We start from the raw sequence: 17563 nt of genomic DNA, 5'->3' as shown, positions 1-17563 counted from the left end.
TGTGTGATGTCCCCCTTCCCATGTCCAAGTGTTGTCATTGTTCAATTCCCACCTATGAGTGAGAATATGCGGTGTTTGGTTTTTTGCTCTTGCAATAGTTTGCTGAGAATCATGGTTTCCAGCTTCATCCATGTCCCTACAAAGGACATGAACTCATCATTTTTTATGGCTGCATAGTATTCCATGGTGTATATGTGCCATATTTTCTTAATCCAGTCTATCATTGATGGACATTTGGGTTGGTTCCAAGTCTTTGCTATTGTGAATAGTGCTGCAATAAACATATGTGTGCATGTGTCTTTATAGCAGTATGATTTATAATCCTTTGGGTATATACCCAGTAATGGGATGACTAGGTCAAATGGTATTTCTAGTTCTAGATCCCTGAGGAATCGCCACACTGTCTTCCACAATGGTTGAACTAGTTTACAGTCCCACCAACAATGTAAAAGTGTTTCTATTTCTCCACATCCTCTCCAGCATCTGTTGTTTCCTGACTTTTTAATGATCACCATTCTAACTGGTGTGAGATGGTATCTCATTGTGGTTTTGATTTGCATTTCTCTGATGGCCAGTGATGATGAGCATTTTTTCATGTGTCTGTTGGCTGCATAAATGTCTTCTTTTGAGAAACGTCTGTTCATATCCTTCACCCACTTGTTGATGGGGTTGTTTGTTTTTTCTGGTAAATTTGTTTGAGTTCTTTGTAGATTCTGGATATTAGCCCTTTGTCAGATGAGTAGATTGAAAAAATTTTCTCCCATTCTGTAGATTGCCTGTTCACTCTGATGGTAGTTTCTTTTGCTGTGCAGAAGCTCTTGAGTTTAATTAGATCCCATTTGTCAATTTTGGCTTCTGTTGCCATTGCTTTTGGTGTTTTAGCCATGAAGTCCTTGCCCGTGCCTGTGTCCTGAATGGTATTGCTTAGGTTTTCTTCTAGGGTTTTTATGGTTTTAGGTCTAACATGTAAGTCTTTAATCCATCTTGAATTAATTTTTGTATAAGGTGTAAGGAAGGGATCCAGTTTCAGCTTTCCACATGTGGCTAGCCAGTTTTCCCAGCACCATTTATTAAATAGGGAATCCTTTCCCCATTTCTTGTTTTTGTCAGGTTTGTCAAAGATCAGATGGTTGTAGATGTGGGGTATTATTTCTGAGAGCTCCGTTCTGTTCCATTGGTCTATATCTCTGTTTTGGTACCAGTACCATGCTGTTTTGGTGACTGTAGCCTTGTAGTATAGTTTGAAGTCAGGTAGCGTGATGCCTCCAGCTTTGTTCTTTTGGCTTAGGATTGTCTTGGCAATGCAGGCTCTTTTTTGCTTCCATATGAACTTGAAAGTAGTTTTTTCCAGTTCTGTGAAGAAAGCCAGTGGTAGCTTGATGGGGATGGCATTGAATATATAAATTACCTTGGGCAGTGTGGCCATTTTCATGATATTGATTCTTCCTATTCATGAGCATGGAATGTTCTTCCATTTGTTTGTGTCCTCTTTTATTTTGTTGAGCAGTGGTTTGTAGTTCTCCTTGAAGAGGTCCTTCACATCCCTTGTAAGTTGGATTCCTAGGTATTTTATTCTCTTTGAAGCAATTGTGAATGGGAGTTCACTCATGATTTGGCTCTCTGTTTGCTTGTTATTGGTGTATAGGAATGCTTGTGATTTTTGCACATTGATTTTGTATCCTGAGACTTTGCTGATGTTGCTTATCAGCTTAAGGAGACTTTGGGCTGAGACGATGGGGTTTTCTAAATATCCAGTCATATCATCTGCAAACGGGGACAATTTGACTTCCTCTTTTCCTAATTGAATACCCTTTATTTCTTTCTCCCACCTGATTGCCCTGGCCAGAACTTCCAACACTATGTTGAATAGGAGTGGTGAGAGAGGGCATCCCTGTCTTGTGCCAGTTTTCAAAGGGAATGCTTCCAGGTTTTGCCCATTCAGTATGATATTGGCTGTGGGTTTGTCATAGATAGCTCTTATTATTTTGAGATAGGTCCCATCAATACCTAATTTATTGAGAGTTTTTAGCATGAAGGACTGTTGAATTTTGTCAAAGGCCTCTTCTGGATCTATTGAGATAATCATGTGGTTTTTATCATTGGTTCTGTTTATATGCTGGATTACGTTTATTGATTTGCGTATGTTGAACCAGCCTTGCATCCCAGGGATGAAGCCCACTTGATCATGGTGGATAAGCTTTTTGATGTGCTGCTGGATTCAGTTTGCCAGTATTTTACTGAGGATTTTTGCATCGATGTTCATCAGGGATATTGGTCTAAAACCCTCTTTTTTGTGTGTGTGTCTCTGCCAGGCTTCGGTATCAGGATGATGCTGGCATCATAAAATGAGTTAGGGAGGATTCCCTCTTTATCTATTGATTGGAATAGTTTCAGAAGGAATGGTACCAGCTCCTCCTTGTACCTCTGGTAGAATTCGGCTGTGAATCCATCTGGTCCTGGACTTTTTTTGGTTGGTAGGCTATTAATTATTGCCTCAAATTCAGAGCCTGTTATTGGTCTATTCAGGGATTCCACTTCTTCCTGGTTTAGTCTTGGGAGGGTGTATGTGTCCAGGAATTTATCCATTTCTTCTAGATTTTCTAGTTTATTTGCGTAGAGGTGTTTATAGTATTCTGTGGTGGTAGTTTGTATTTCTGTGGGATCAGTGATATCCCCTTTATCATTTTTTATTGTGTCTATTTGATTCTTCTCTCTTTTCTTCTTTATTAGTCTTGCTAGTGGTCTATCAATTTTGTTGATCTTTTCAAAAAACCAGCTCCTGGATTCATTGATTTTTTGAAGGGTTTTTTATGTCTCTATCTCCTTCAGTTCTGCTCTGATCTTAGTTTTTTTTTTGCCTTCTGCTGGCTTTTCAATGTGTTTGCTCTTGCTTCTCTAGTTCTTTTAATTGTGATGTTAGGGCGTCAGTTTTAGATCTTTCCTGCTTTCTCTTGTGGGCATTTAGTGCTATAAATTTCCCTCTACACACTGCTTTAAATGTGTCCGAGAGATTCTTGTATGTTGTGTCTTTGTTCTCATTGGTTTCAAAGAACATCTTTATTTCTGCCTTCATTTCATTATGTACCCAGTAGTCATTCAGGAGCAGGTTGTTCATTTTCCATGTAGTTGAGCGGTTTTGAGTGAGTTTCTTAATCCTGAGTTCTCGTTTGATTGCACTGTGGTCTGAGAGACAGTTTGTTATAACTTCTGTTGTTTTACATTTGCTGAGGAGTGCTTTACTTCCAACTATGTGGTCAGTTTTGGAATAAGTGCGATGTGGTGCTGAGAAGAATGTATATTCTGTTGATTTGGGGTGGAGAGTTCTGTAGATGTCTATTAGGTCTGCTTGGTGCAGAGCTGAGTTCAATTCCTGGATATCCTTGTTAACTTTCTGTCTCATTGATTTGTTTAATGTTGACATTGCGGTGTTAAAGTCTCCCATTATTATTGTGTGGAAGTCTGAGTCTCTTTGTAGGTCTCTAAGGAGTTGCTTTATGAATCTGGGTGCTCCTGTATTGGGTGCCTATATATTTAGGATAGTTAGCTCTTCTTGTTGAATTGATCCCTTTACCATTATGTAATGGCCTTCTTTGTCTCTTTTGATCTTTGTTGGTTTAAAGTCTGTTTTATCAGAGACTAGGATTGCAACCCCTGCCTTTTTTTGTTTTCCATTTTCTTGGTAGATCTTCCTCCATCCCTTTATTTTGAGCCTATGTGTGTCTCTGCACGTGAGATGGGTCTCCTGAATACCCGCAGCACACTGATGTGTGTTGACTCTTTATCCATTTGCCAGTCTGTGTCTTTTAATTGGAGCATTTAGCCCATTTACATTTAAGGTGAATATTGTTATGTGTGAATTTGATCCTGTCATTATGATGTTAGCTGGTTATTTTGCTCCTTAGTTGATGCAGTTTCTTCCTAACATTGATGGTCTTTACAATTTGGCATGTTTTTGCGGTGGCTGGTACCATTTGTTCCTTTAGTGGCCTGGGCTATGACATTTCATTTGGGTTTTGCTGTAGTTTGCTTCATATATACGTCCTCAGTCAAAATAAGTGGGGTGGAATTCTGGCCCAGCAACAACAACTTTTTGCTAAGCTAATATAATTTTTGCCCTTCTATAAAATAACTAAGGTCTGTAATTTCACACTGTGCCTCTGCTTTGGACTTTTCAACATTTTATTTGAATGTTTCCTTTTCTCCATATGGAGTGATGGTGGTTAGGATTTTTTATTTATTTTTATTTGTTCATTTATGATTGATACATGATTATTGTACATATTTACGAGGTACAAGGTGATGCTTTGGTACACACATGCATTGTATCATGATAAAATCAGGGAAATTAGCATATTAATCAGCTTAAACATTTATTATTTCTTTGTGATGAGGACATTAAAAAACCTCTCTTCAGCAGGGCACAGTGGCTTGTGCCTATAATCCAAGCACTTTGCGAAGCCGAGACCAGTGGATCACTTGAGCCCAGGAGTTCAAGACCAGCCTGGGGAACATAGTGAGACCTCGTCTCCACAAAACAATCAAAAAATTAGCCAGGCCTGGTGGTATGCACCTGTAGTCCCAGCTATTTGGCAGGCTGAGGCAGGAGGATGGCTTGATCCCAGGAGGTCGAGGCTGCAGTGATCTGTGATTGTACCACTGCACTCCAGCCTGGGCAACAGAAGAAGAACCTGCCTCAAAAATAATTAATTAATTAATTAATTAATTAAAAACCCTGTTTCCCAGCTATTTTGAAATATATAATACATGATTATTAATTCTTATAAATATTACACACTAATATTTTATTCCCATATATATCCTAATGTTGACATCTGTTTGTACTCAACAGCTGAATTTTGAGTTATGCTTTCACCAAGTGGATTTGTATGTCCTTTGGCAGGGGGATCCTTTTTTTGTTGTGGGAGTTGAACTAAAAAGCGAAAATACAAAATAAAAAAATAGCTAACCAAATGAAAATAATAAGGAGATTAGGCAAACATTTTAAAACTTGAGTACTACCTAGTAAATGGAAAATTTAATCACATAAGATATGTGTTGGCAATATAGTAGAATAGAAATGCCAGTGGTTTGAGAAATAATGAAGGGAAGCCCTGCATGTGTTTTCAGTTGATTTGATGCAATCCTGGAGCAGACATCCATTTACTAGTGGGATATGTAAAGAACGTTTTGTGATGCAGAGTTGGGGGGATACCCCAGTAAGAGCAGAATAGGAGTAGTAAACTAGGGAGCCCTAATGAAATCAATGGCATGACCTGAAAATTACTATGTGAAGAATAAGGAGCCATGCATCCTGGGCAACATAGTGAGACCTCATCTTACAAAACACAATTGGCCATGTGTGATAGCTTGCACCTGTAGTCCCAGCTACTTGAGAGGCTGAGGTGGGAGGGTTGTTTGAGCCTGAGAGGCCACTGTACTTCAGCCTGGGCAATAGAGCAAGGCCCTGTATCAAAAAAAAAAAAGAGAGAGTGTGTAAAATAAATCATATTAGATGAAATAAATCATATTAGATGATAAATCATATTAGATCATATTAGATGATTTATTTCATTTGAATAATATGATTTATTTCATTTGACAATGACATTGAATCATTTGAACGACTATTGTGTGCCAAGTCCCCAGGCCTGGACTTGTCTGTAATCTTTTTGCCTGGATTATTATTGTAATAGTTCCAACTCTTCCCCCTTCTCCTCTTGTGCTCCACCCCTACCCTTCTTTCTCATCAGAACAGCCAGTGGGATCCTGTTAAAAACTGAAATCTTGGCTGGGTGCAGTGGCTCACGCCTGTAATCCCAGCACTTTGGGAGGCTGAAGCCGGTGGATCACGAGGTCAGGAGATCCAGACCATCCTGGCTAACACGGTGAAACCCCCTCTCTACTAAAAAATACAAAAAATTAGCCGGGCCTGGTGGCAGGCGCCTGTAGTCCCAGCTACTAGGGAGGCTGAGGCAGGATAATGACGTGAACCCGGGAGGCGGAGGTTGCAGTGAGTTGAGATCGCGCCACTGCACTCCAGCCTGGGTGACAGAGCGAGACTCCGTCTCAAAAAAAAAAAAAAAAAGTGAAATCTTGTAAGGCCTTTGATCAAAGCTTACACCTCGCCGGACTGGGGGAAAACGTGAGACTTTCTATTGATCTACGTGCTTTAGAATCCTGTTCCCTCTTCTACCTCTTTCTTACTCCCTGTCTCAGGCCATTCTTGCATTGCTATAAAGAAATACCTGGGCTGGGCGCGGTGGCTCACACCTGTAATCCCAGCACTCCCGGAGGCTGAGATGGGTGAATCACGAGGTCAGGAGTTCAAGACCAGCCTGGACAAGATGGTGAAACCCCGTCTCTACTAAAAATATAAAAATTAGCCAGGCATGGTGGCGGGCACCTGTAATCCCAGCTACTCAGGAGGCTGAGGCAGAGAATTGCTTGAACCCAGGAGGCGGAGGTTGCAGTAAGCTGAGATCGCGCCACTCCACTCCAGCCTGGGCAACAGAGGGAGACTCCACCAAAAAACAAAAAACAAAAAACAAAAAAAAAACCTGAGGCCGGGTAATTTGTAAAGAAAATAGGTTTAATTGGCTCACAGTTCTGCAGGCTGTACGAGCATGGCACTGGCATCTGCCCCACTTCTGGAGAGACCGCAGGAAGCTTTTACTTATGGCAGAAGGCGAAGGAGGATTAAGTGGGTCATACAGCAAGAGCAGGAACCAGAGAGAGAGAAGATGCCACACATTTTTAAACAATCAGATCTCATGAGAACTCATTCACTGTCTTGAGGACAGCATGAAGCCATGAGGGATCTGTCCCCATGATCCACACTTGACCCACACACCTCCCAATAGGCCCCACCTCCAACACTGGAGATTACATCTCAGTGTGAGATTTGGGTGTGACACAGATCTAAACCATATCATTCCCCTTGAGGAAACTCACCACTTTGTCATTCCCTAGACAGGCTAGGCCCACTCCCACTGCAGGGCTTTTGCACATACTGTTCCCTGGGCCTGGATGCTGTTCCATCAGCTAGCCACGCATGTCCCTGCTTCAAGTCGTTTCTCCAGTACCATTTCTCCATGAAAGCAGCCCTCACCGCTTGGTTAAAATTGTAACCTCTGCCCCCCTACTTCCTGTTCTCCTCTTACCATTTTTCCTCTACAGTACTCATCACCAGGTGACATATGATAGATTTGTCTTATTAATGTTGTCTTTCTCTCTCTACTACTGTATAAGCTTCATAAAGACACAGATTTTTTTCCTACTGTGTTTACTCCTGTGCCCAGTGTTTTGAACAGTTCCCAAATATACAACACTCAGTAAATATTTGTTGACTCAAAGAATCAATTTGGACTCACAGGAACCCAGGAAGAAGGAAATCATGTTACTTATAATCCCAATGCATGAAGTAAATAACTACCATTAGGATTTTATGTATTTTCTCTTTTCTCCCCACTTAATATTACAGAAATATTGGAAAGTATGGAAAAGCACAAAAGAAGTAACTCAAGAAGAAATTAAAAATCACCCATAATTGCTCCAGCCAAAGAAAGCTCCCTTTAAGTTTTGATGTATGTCTCTCATTAGAGTACCTTTCTCTCTGTCTCTCTCTTCCCTTCTCCTCTTCTGCTTATGTCTGTGTATATGCTTAATTTTCTCCCTCTACATATGAACATATATACATGTACATGTACATATAATGTTTATCTCAATTTCTTGTGTTTTTTTTCTGTTTATTTATCAATAAATCTTGGGTATGTGCCATTATGTTATGACTATTTTCAAAAAACATATTTTAAATGGCTTGTTATCATTCCATTATGTAGATATATTATTACTTATTTAACCAATCCCATATTATAAATGTGTATATTTAGATTGTCTCCATTTTCTTATATTTGTTTTTAATGAATGAACATTTTGTTTCTTTTGTATCTCATTGTGCAAGTGTCAGATTATTTTTCTTGAGTGATATTATTAGAAGTGAAATTATGAAGGCAAAGGATATAACCATTTTGACCTGTTTTGATACATATTGTGATATTGTCTTCTACAATGACTCACTTCAGTGGTACTATATGACAATATCTATTTACTATATCTTTGTTAGCCCTGAGTACTATTTTTCTAAAAATCTTAACCAGTTTTGGTAAATAATTTGTACTTCTTTGATTAAGAAGGACTTTTTTTTTTTTTTTTTTTTTTGAGACAGGATCTCTCCCTGTTTCCCATGCTGGAGTGTGGTGGTGCAATCATAGCTCACTGCAGCTTCAAACTCCTGGGCTCAAGTGATCCTCCTGCCTCAGCCTCCTTGAGTAGCTGGGACTATAGGTGTATGCTACCACACCCAGCTAATTTATTTCCTTCCTTCTTTCCTTCCTTTCTGAGATAGGGTCTCATTTTGTCACCCAACCTGGAGTGCAGTGGCATGAATACCATCATTGCAGCCTTGATCTCCTGGGCTCAAGTTACCCTCCCGCCTTGGCCCGCCAGGTAGCTGGGGCTACAGGTGCATGCCACCACACCCAGCTTATTTTTGTATTTATTTTGTAGAGATGGGGTTTCACCATGTTGCCCAGGCTGGTCTCAAACTCCTGAGCTAAAGTGATCTGCCTGCCTCAGCCTCCCAAAGTGCTAGGATTACAGACATGAGCCACCACACCTGATCCCAGCTGACAAAAAAAAAAAAAAAAAAAAAAAAAAACTGTAGAGATGAGATCTTACTATGTTGCTCAGGCTGGTCACTCCTGGCCTCAAGCTATCCTCTCACCTCAGCTTCCCAAAGTGTTGGGATTGTAAGCATAGGCCACTGTGCCCAGCAAGAAGGACCCTTTCTCATGCATTTATTAGTCATTTGTTTATTACATTCTGTGAAGCCCTTTTGTGTATTTCTTGACTTACTAATTTTAGCCAGTGTGATTGATTCTCTGGCATAAAAATGAAAAATTTAACACCCTTACAATACCTCTTATGTCCCTGTCTTTTGCCCGCTCTGTTTTTGTTACTTACATATTTTTAGATCTTAAATTAGTTGACTTCATAACTTAAAATAATATAATTAAACCTCTATTGATTTATCAACTTTAGACAGTATGTATTGTCTCTGCTAGGAAAAATAAGTATAATAAGTTAAGACATTTAATGTGTTTTCATTGTTTTTTCTTTTCTAATCCTGAGGTTTTCTTTCATTATTATTTGTTCTCACTTTATAAACTTTTAGACATATTCTGTTCTCTAAATTGTTCCTCTGTGTTTTGTCATAGGCTGATTTTGAACATTAAAAACCAACAAGGAACACTTCCATAGTGGTTATAACAAATATTGTGCCCCAAAGTATCAAGGTTGGTGTTTGGTCCCACAGAGAATGAAATGTACCGTGTCATTGAATATTTGCTCCTTGAAGGAGAACCTTGTGTGTGTCAACTTCTAGTTTCTTTCTACCTTCCTTTACTTCATCTGGCTTGTTTTCTTGCATTCAATGTCATTTTATTGTCTTTGATTTCTGTTTTGTTTGGTTGGAAAACCTCCTCATAATTTTTTCCTGCAGTAAGTGTGTGGGGATAGTAAGTTTTTCCTGTCTTGTCCTGGTACTTGGTCAGTGATTGGTTGTCTGTGTATTGTTTATTGTTTTAGAAATTGTTATGCAGGCTCAAAATATTTTCTCCACAATTCTTTGTTGCCACCTAGAATTCCAAGTTAATGATGAAAAGTATGACAGCAAAAAAAAAAAACTATGACAGCATGATTCTCACTTCCTTTCGCTACCTATTGTTTCTCTTTGGAAGCTTCTATAATTTTTCTCTATCCTTAGAATTCTGATATTTTACCAAGATGTATCAGAGTATGAAATGTTTTCATTTATCTTGTCTGGTATTTGGATTATTCTATTTGAACTGTGCTATGCTCAGTTCAGGGAAAGTGTCTTCCATTTCTGTTTTTTCTTTTTTAGATGGAGTCTCTCTCTGTTGCCCAGGCTGGAGTGCAGTGGCGTGATCTCGGCTCACTGCAACCTCTGCCTCCTGGGTTCAAATGATTCTCCTGCCTCAGCCTCCCAAGTAGCTGTGACTATAGATGCCCACCACCACGCCTGGCTAATTTTTTGTATTTTAGTAAAGACGGAGTTTCACCATGTTGGCCAGGCTGGTCTCAAACTCAGGTGATCTGCCTGCCTCAGTATCCCAAAGTGCTAGGATTACAGGTGTGAGCCACGGTGCCCAGCTCTCATTTCTTTATTATTAATATTTTTTCCCTATTGCAGTGTAACTTTTTTCCTTTCTGGAACTCCCACAAGACAGATATTAGACTTCTTGGATCTATACTCTAGGTTACTCAGTTTTCCTTTTATATTTCCAATCTCTTTATATTTTTGTTTAGTGTTCTTTATTTGACCTCTCTGACCACCCAGCTTAGTTTTTAGCCATGTCTGGGTTATTGGTTAGTAATTCCATTGAGCTATAAAATTTTAGTAATTATCTTTTTTTTCCAAGAACGCTTTTTAAAAGAAATCTGATTACTCCTTTTCCATGGCAGCCTCTTTTTGCCTTATGTCTAATATCCTTCCATGTCTTTCTGTAGGTAGTAAGTACCTTTTTTCCTGAATTAGCTTTGTTTCTTTTAATGTCTTTTCTGTTTGTTCATTTCGGGCTGTGTTTGTTATCTCTTGCTGCTTAACGATTTTTAAAACAATAAACAATTTATTGTTATACACAGTTTCTGTGGGTCAGGAACCCAGGCATAGCTTAGCTGGGTGCCTCTGCCCAAAGGTGTCTCACAAGGCTACAATCAAGGTGTTGGCCAGGTCTGTATTCTCATCTGAATGCACAGCTGGGGAAGGATCCACTTCCAAGTTCACTCACTCTGCTGTTGGCTAGGTTCGCTTCCTTACCAGTTGTTGGCTTGAGCTCAGTTCCTAAATGACTCTTGGCCAGAGGCCTCCTACAGTGTCTACTTTATTCATGGGCCTCTCTGTAGAGTAGCTCAGAACCTGGCAGCTGACTTCCCTCAAAGCAAACCAGCAAGACAGCAAGAGAAGGCAAGTGAGATGGAAGCCAGAGTCTTATAAACCAATCATGGAATTGCCATCCCATCACTCCTGCCATGTTGTATTCTTTATAAGTGAGTCACTTAGGTCCAGCTCACACTCAAAAGGAAGGCCCTTTTACCTAAGGGGGTGAGTACTAGAAGCCGGGGATCATTAGGGGGCCATCTTAGATGCTGCCTACTATAGGGGCCTTTTGTGGTGAGAGGGGAGTCTGGTTTTCATGAGTGTCTGCTATTCCTTGTTTCTAAATGAAGGATCTTGTGGGACATTATGGGTAGTTGGTCTGGGCTTACTCTGTGACTGTGAATGCTGCATCGTGTAACGTGTGTCAGCTTCCTTTTCAGATATGTGGGCAGACAGTAGGAAGGTGATTTGGAAATTCTTCCTTGTGTAATTCTATACCCTTTAGCCCACACAGCTGGAAACTGTTACTTGCTACTACCCACTAAAATATGGAAACATGATGGGATAGTGACGTCCTTGATTAGGTTATGTTATATGACAAAGGAAAAGAGTTACTGAAGATATCATTACAGTCTTAAATCAGTTAATATTGAGTTAATAAAAAGGGTCGTTAGTGGACCTGATTTATTTTTTTATTTTTTATTTTTTTTAATTATACTTTAAGTTTTAGGGTACATGTGCACATTGTGCAGGTTAGTTACATATGTATACATGTGCCATGCTGGTGCACTGCTGCACCCACTAACTCGTCATCTAGCATTAGGTGTATCTCCCAGTGCTATCCCTCCCCCCTCCCCCCTCCCCACCACAGTCCCCAGAGTATGATATTCCCCTTCCTGTGTCCATGTGATCTCATTGTTCAATTCCCACCTATGAGTGAGAATATGCGGTGTTTGGTTTTTTGTTCTTGCGATAGTTTACTGAGAATGATGGTTTCCAATTTCATCCATGTCCCTACAAAGGATATGAACTCATCATTTTTTATGGCTGCATAGTATTCCATGGTGTATATGTGCCACATTTTCTGAATCCAGTCTATCATTGTTGGACATTTGGGTTGGTTCCAAGTCTTTGCTATTGTGAATAATGCCGCAATAAACATACGTGTGCATGTGTCTTTATAGCAGCATGATTTATAGTCATTTGGGTATATACCCAGTAATGGGATGGCTGGGTCAAATGGTATTTCTAGTTCTAGATCCCTGAGGAATCGCCACACTGACTTCCACAATGGTTGAACTAGTTTACAGTCCCACCAACCGTGTAAAAGTGTTCCTATTTCTCCACATCCTCTCCAGCACCTGTTGTTTCCTGACTTTTTAATGATTGCCATTCTAACTGGTGTGAGATGATATCTCATAGTGGTTTTGATTTGCATTTCTCTGATGGCCAGTGATGATGAGCATTTTTTCATGTGTTTTTTGGCTGCATAAATGTCTTCTTTTGAGAAATGCCTGTTCATGTCCTTTGCCCACTTTTTGATGGGGTTGTTTGTTTTTTTCTTGTAAATTTGTTTGAGTTCACTGTAGATTCTGGATATTAGCCCTTTGTCAGATGAGTAGGTTGCGAAAATTTTCTCCCATGTTGTAGGTTGCCTGTTCACTCTGATGGTAGTTTCTTTTGCTGTGCAGAAGGCCTTTAGTTTAATTAGATCCCATTTGTCAATTTTGGCTTTTGTTGCCATTGCTTTTGGTGTTTTGGACATGAAGTCCTTGCCCATGCCTATGTCCTGAATGGTAATGCCTAGGTTTTCTTCTAGGGTTTTTATGGTTTTAGGTCTAACGTTTAAATCTTTAATCCATCTTGAATTGATTTTTGTATAAGGTGTAAGGAAGGGATCCAGTTTCAGCTTTCTACATATGGCTAGCCAGTTTTCCCAGCACCATTTATTAAATAGGGAATCCTTTCCCCATTGTTTGTTTTTCTCAGGTTTGTCAAAGATCAGATAGTTGTAGGTAAGCGGCCTTATTTCTGAGGGCTCTGTTCTGTTCCATTGATCTATATTTCTGTTTTGGTACCAGTACCATGCTGTTTTGGTTACTGTAGCCTTGTAGTATAGTTTGAAGTCAGGTAGTGTGATGCCTCCAGCTTTGTTCTTTTGGCTTAGGATTGACTTGGCGATGCGGGCTCTCTTTTGGTTCCATATGAACTTTAAAGTAGTTTTTTCCAATTCTGTGAAGAAAGTCATTGGTAGCTTGATGGGGATGGCATTGAATCTGTAAATTACCTTGGGCAGTATGGCCATTTTCACGATATTGATTCTTCCTACCCATGAGCAAGGAATGCTCTTCCATTTGTTTGTATCCTCTTTTATTTCCTTGAGCAGTGGTTTGTAGTTCTCCTTGAAGAGGTGCTTCACATCCCTTGTAAGTTGGATTCCTAGGTATTTTATTCTCTTTGAAGCAATTGTGAATGGGAGTTCACTCATGATTTGTCTCTCTGTTTGTCTGTTGTTGGTGTATAAGAATGCTTGTGATTTTTGTACATTGATTTTATATCCTGAGACTTTGCTGAAGTTGCTTATCAGCTTAAGGAGATTTTGGGCTGAGACGATGGGGTTTTCTAGATAAACAATCATGTCATCTGCTAACAGGGACAATTTGACTTCCTCTTTTCCTAAGTGAATACCCTTTATTTCCTTCCCCTGCCTGATTGCCCTGGCCAGAACTTCCAACACTATGTTGAATAGGAGCGGTGAGAGAGGGCATCCCTGTCTTGTGCCAGTTTTCAAAGGTAATGCTTCCAGTTTTTGCCCATTCAGTATGATATTGGCTGTGGGTTTGTCATAGATAGCTCTTATTATTTTGAAATATGTCCCATCAATACCTAATTTATTGAGAGTTTTTAGCATGAAGGGTTGTTGAATTTTGTCAAAGGCTTTTTCTGCATCTATTGAGATAATCATGTGGTTTTTGTCTTTGGCTCTGTTTATATGCTGGATTACATTTATTGATTTGCGTATGTTGAACCAGCCTTGCATCCCAGGGATGAAGCCCACTTGATCATGGTGGATAAGCTTTTTGATGTGCTGCTGGATTCGGTTTGCCAGTATTTTATTGAGGATTTTTGCATCAATGTTCATCAAGGATATTGGTCTAAAATTCTCTTTTTTGGTTGTGTCTCTGCCAGGCTTTGGTATCAGAATGATGCTGGCCTCATAAAATGAGTTAGGGAGGATTCCCTCTTTTTCTATTGATTGGAATAGTTTCAGAAGGAATGGTACCAGTTCCTCCTTGTACCTCTGGTAGAATTCGGCTGTGAATCCATCTGGTCCTGGACTCTTTTTGGTTGGTAAACTATTGATTATTGCCACAATTTCAGCTCCTGTTATCGGTCTATTCAGAGATTCAACTTCTTCCTGGTTTAGTCTTGGGAGAGTGTATGTGTCGAGGAATGTATCCATTTCTTCTAGATTTTCTAGTTTATTTGCGTAGAGGTGTTTGTAGTATTCTCTGATGGTAGTTTGTATTTCTGTGGGATCGGTGGTGATATCCCCTTTATCATTTTTTATTGCGTCTATTTGATTCTTCTCTCTTTTTTTCTTTATTAGTCTTGCTAGCGGTCTATCAATTTTGTTGATCCTTTCAAAAAACCAGCTCCTGGATTCATTAATTTTTTGAAGGGTTTTTTGTGTCTCTATTTCCTTCAGTTCTGCTCTGATTTTAGTTATTTCTTGCCTTCTGCTAGCTTTTGAATGTGTTTGCTCTTGCTTTTCTAGTTCTTTTAATTGTGATGTTAGGGTGTCAATTTTGGATCTTTCCTGCTTTCTCTTGTGGGCATTTAGTGCTATAAATTTCCCTCTACACACTGCTTTAAATGTGTCCCAGAGATTCTGGTATGTTGTGTCTTTGTTCTCATTGGTTTCAAAGAACATCTTTATTTCTGCCTTCATTTCGTTATGTACCCAGTAGTCATTCAGGAGCAGGTTGTTCAGTTTCCATGTAGTTGAGCGGCTTTGAGTGAGATTCTTAATCCTGAGTTCTAGTTTGATTGCACTGTGGTCTGAGAGATAGTTTGTTATAATTTCTGTTCTTTTACATTTGCTGAGGAGTGCTTTACTTCCAACTATGTGGTCAATTTTGGAATAGGTGTGGTGTGGTGCTGAAAAAAATGTATATTCTGTTGATTTGGGGTGGAGAGTTCTGTAGATGTCTATTAGGTCCGCTTGGTGCAGAGCTGAGTTCAATTCCTGGGTATCCTTGTTGACTTTCTGTCTCGTTGATCTGTCTAATGTTGACAGTGGGGTGTTAAAGTCTCCCATTATTAATGTGTGGGAGTCTAAGTCTCTTTGTAGGTCACTCAGGACTTGCTTTATGAATCTGGGTGCTCCTGTATTGGGTGCATAAATATTTAGGATAGTTAGCTCCTCTTGTTGAATTGATCCCTTTACCATTATGTAATGGCCTTCTTTGTCTCTTTTGATCTTTGTTGGTTTAAAGTCTGTTTTATCAGAGACTAGGATTGCAACCCCTGCCTTTCTTTGTTTTCCATTTGCTTGGTAGATCTTCCTCCATCCTTTTATTTTGAGCCTATGTGTGTCTCTGCACGTGAGATGGGTTTCCTGAATACAGCACACTGATGGGTCTTGACTCTTTATCCAACTTGCCAGTCTGTGTCTTTTAATTGGAGAATTTAGTCCATTTACATTCAAAGTTAATATTGTTATGTGTGAATTTGATCCTGTCATTATGATGTTAGCTGGTGATTTTGCTCGTTGGTTGATGCAGTTTCTTCCTAGTCTTGATGGTCTTTACATTTTGGCATGATTTTGCAGCGGCTGGTACCGGTTGTTCCTTTCCATGTTTAGCGCTTCCTTCAGGAGCTCTTTTAGGGCAGGCCTGGTGGTGACAAAATCGGTCAGCATTTGCTTGTCTGTAAAATATTTTATTTCTCCTTCACTTATGAAGCTTAGTTTGGCTGGATATGAAATTCTGGGTTGAAAATTCTTTTCTTTAAGAATGTTGAATATTGGCCCCCACTCTCTTCTGGCTTGTAGGGTTTCTGCCGAGAGATCCGCTGTTAGTCTGATGGGCTTCCCTTTGAGGGTAACCCGACCTTTCTGTCTGGCTGCCCTTAACATTTTTTCCTTCATTTCAACTTTGGTGAATCTGACAATTATGTGTCTTGGAGTTGCTCTTCTCGAGGAGTATCTTTGTGGCGTTCTCTGTATTTCCTGAATCTGAACGTTGGCCTGCCTTGCTAGATTGGGGAAGTTCTCCTGGATAATATCCTGCAGAGTGTTTTCCAACTTGGTTCCATTCTCCCCATCACTTTCAGGTACACCAATCAGACGTAGATTTGGTCTTTTCACATAGTCCCATATTTCTTGGAGGCTTTGCTCATTTCTTTTTATTCTTTTTTCTCTAGACTTCCCTTCTCGCTTTGTTTCATTCATTTCATCTTCCATTGCTGATACCCTTTCTTCCAGTTGATCGCATCGGCTCCTGAGGCTTCTGCATTCTTCACGTAGTTCTCGAGCCTTGGTTTTCAGCTCCATCAGCTCCTTTAAGCACTTCTCTGTATTGGTTATTCTAGTTATACATTCTTCTAAATTTTTTTCAAAGTTTTCAACTTCTTTGCCTTTGGTTTGAATGTCCTCCCGTAGCTCAGAGTAATTTGATCGTCTGAAGCCATCTTCTCTCAGCTCGTCAAAATCATTCTCCATCCAGCTTTGTTCCGTTGCTGGTGAGGAACTGCGTTCCTTTGGAGGAGGAGAGGCGCTCTGCATTTTAGAGTTTCCTGTTTTTCTGTTCTGTTTTTTCCCCATCTTTGTGGTTTTATCTACTTTTGGTCTTTGATGATGGTGATGTACAGATGGGTTTTTGGTGTGGATGTCCTTTCTGTTTGTTAGTTTTCCTTCTAACAGACAGGACCCTCAGCTGCAGGTCTGTTGGAGTACCCTGCCGTGTGAGGTGTCAGTGTGCCCCTGCTGGGGGGTGCCTCCCAGTTAGGCTGCTCGGGGGTCTAACTTGAGGAGGCAGTCTGCCCGTTCTCAGATCTCCAGCTGCGTGCTGGGAGAACCACTGCTCTCTTCAAAGCTGTCAGACAGGGACATTTAAGTCTGCAGAGGTTACTGCTGTCTTTTTGTTTGTCTGTGCCCTGCCCCCAGAGGTGGAGCCTACAGAGGCAGGCAGGCCTCCTTGAGCTGTGGTGGGCTCCACCCAGTTCGAGCTTCCCGGCTGCTTTGTTTACCTCAGCAAGCCTGGGCAACGGCGGGCGCCCCTCCCCCAGCCTCGCTGCCGCCTTGCAGTTTGATCTCAGACTGCTGTGCTAGCAATCAGCGAGACTCCGAGGGCGTAGGACCCTCCGAGCCAGGAGTGGGATATAGTCTCGTGGTGCGCCGTTTTTTAAGCCGGTCTGAAAAGCGCAATATTCGGGTGGGAGTGACCCGATTTTCCAGGTGCGTCCGTCACCCCTTTCTTTGACTCGGAAAGGGAACTCCCTGACCCCTTGCGCTTCCCAGGTGAGGTAATGCCTCGCCCTGCTTCGGCTCGCGCACGGTGCGCGCACCCACTGGCCTGCGCCCACTGTCTGGCACTCCCTAGT

The 17563-nt window shown here is 40.6% G+C and overlaps 1 protein-coding gene across 4 annotated transcripts in view; it reads left to right on the top strand.

Annotated features, from left to right (window-relative positions):
• The window catches only part of RASGRF2 (Ras protein specific guanine nucleotide releasing factor 2), a 278649-nt gene that overhangs the window by 96028 nt on the left and 165058 nt on the right, over positions 1 to 17563 (top strand). The window lies entirely within an intron of this gene.

This window comes from Pan troglodytes, chromosome 4, assembly GCF_028858775.2.
Source record: "Pan troglodytes isolate AG18354 chromosome 4, NHGRI_mPanTro3-v2.0_pri, whole genome shotgun sequence".
Lineage (NCBI taxonomy): Eukaryota > Metazoa > Chordata > Mammalia > Primates > Hominidae > Pan > Pan troglodytes.
This window is presented reverse-complemented; position numbering and strand designations above follow the sequence as displayed.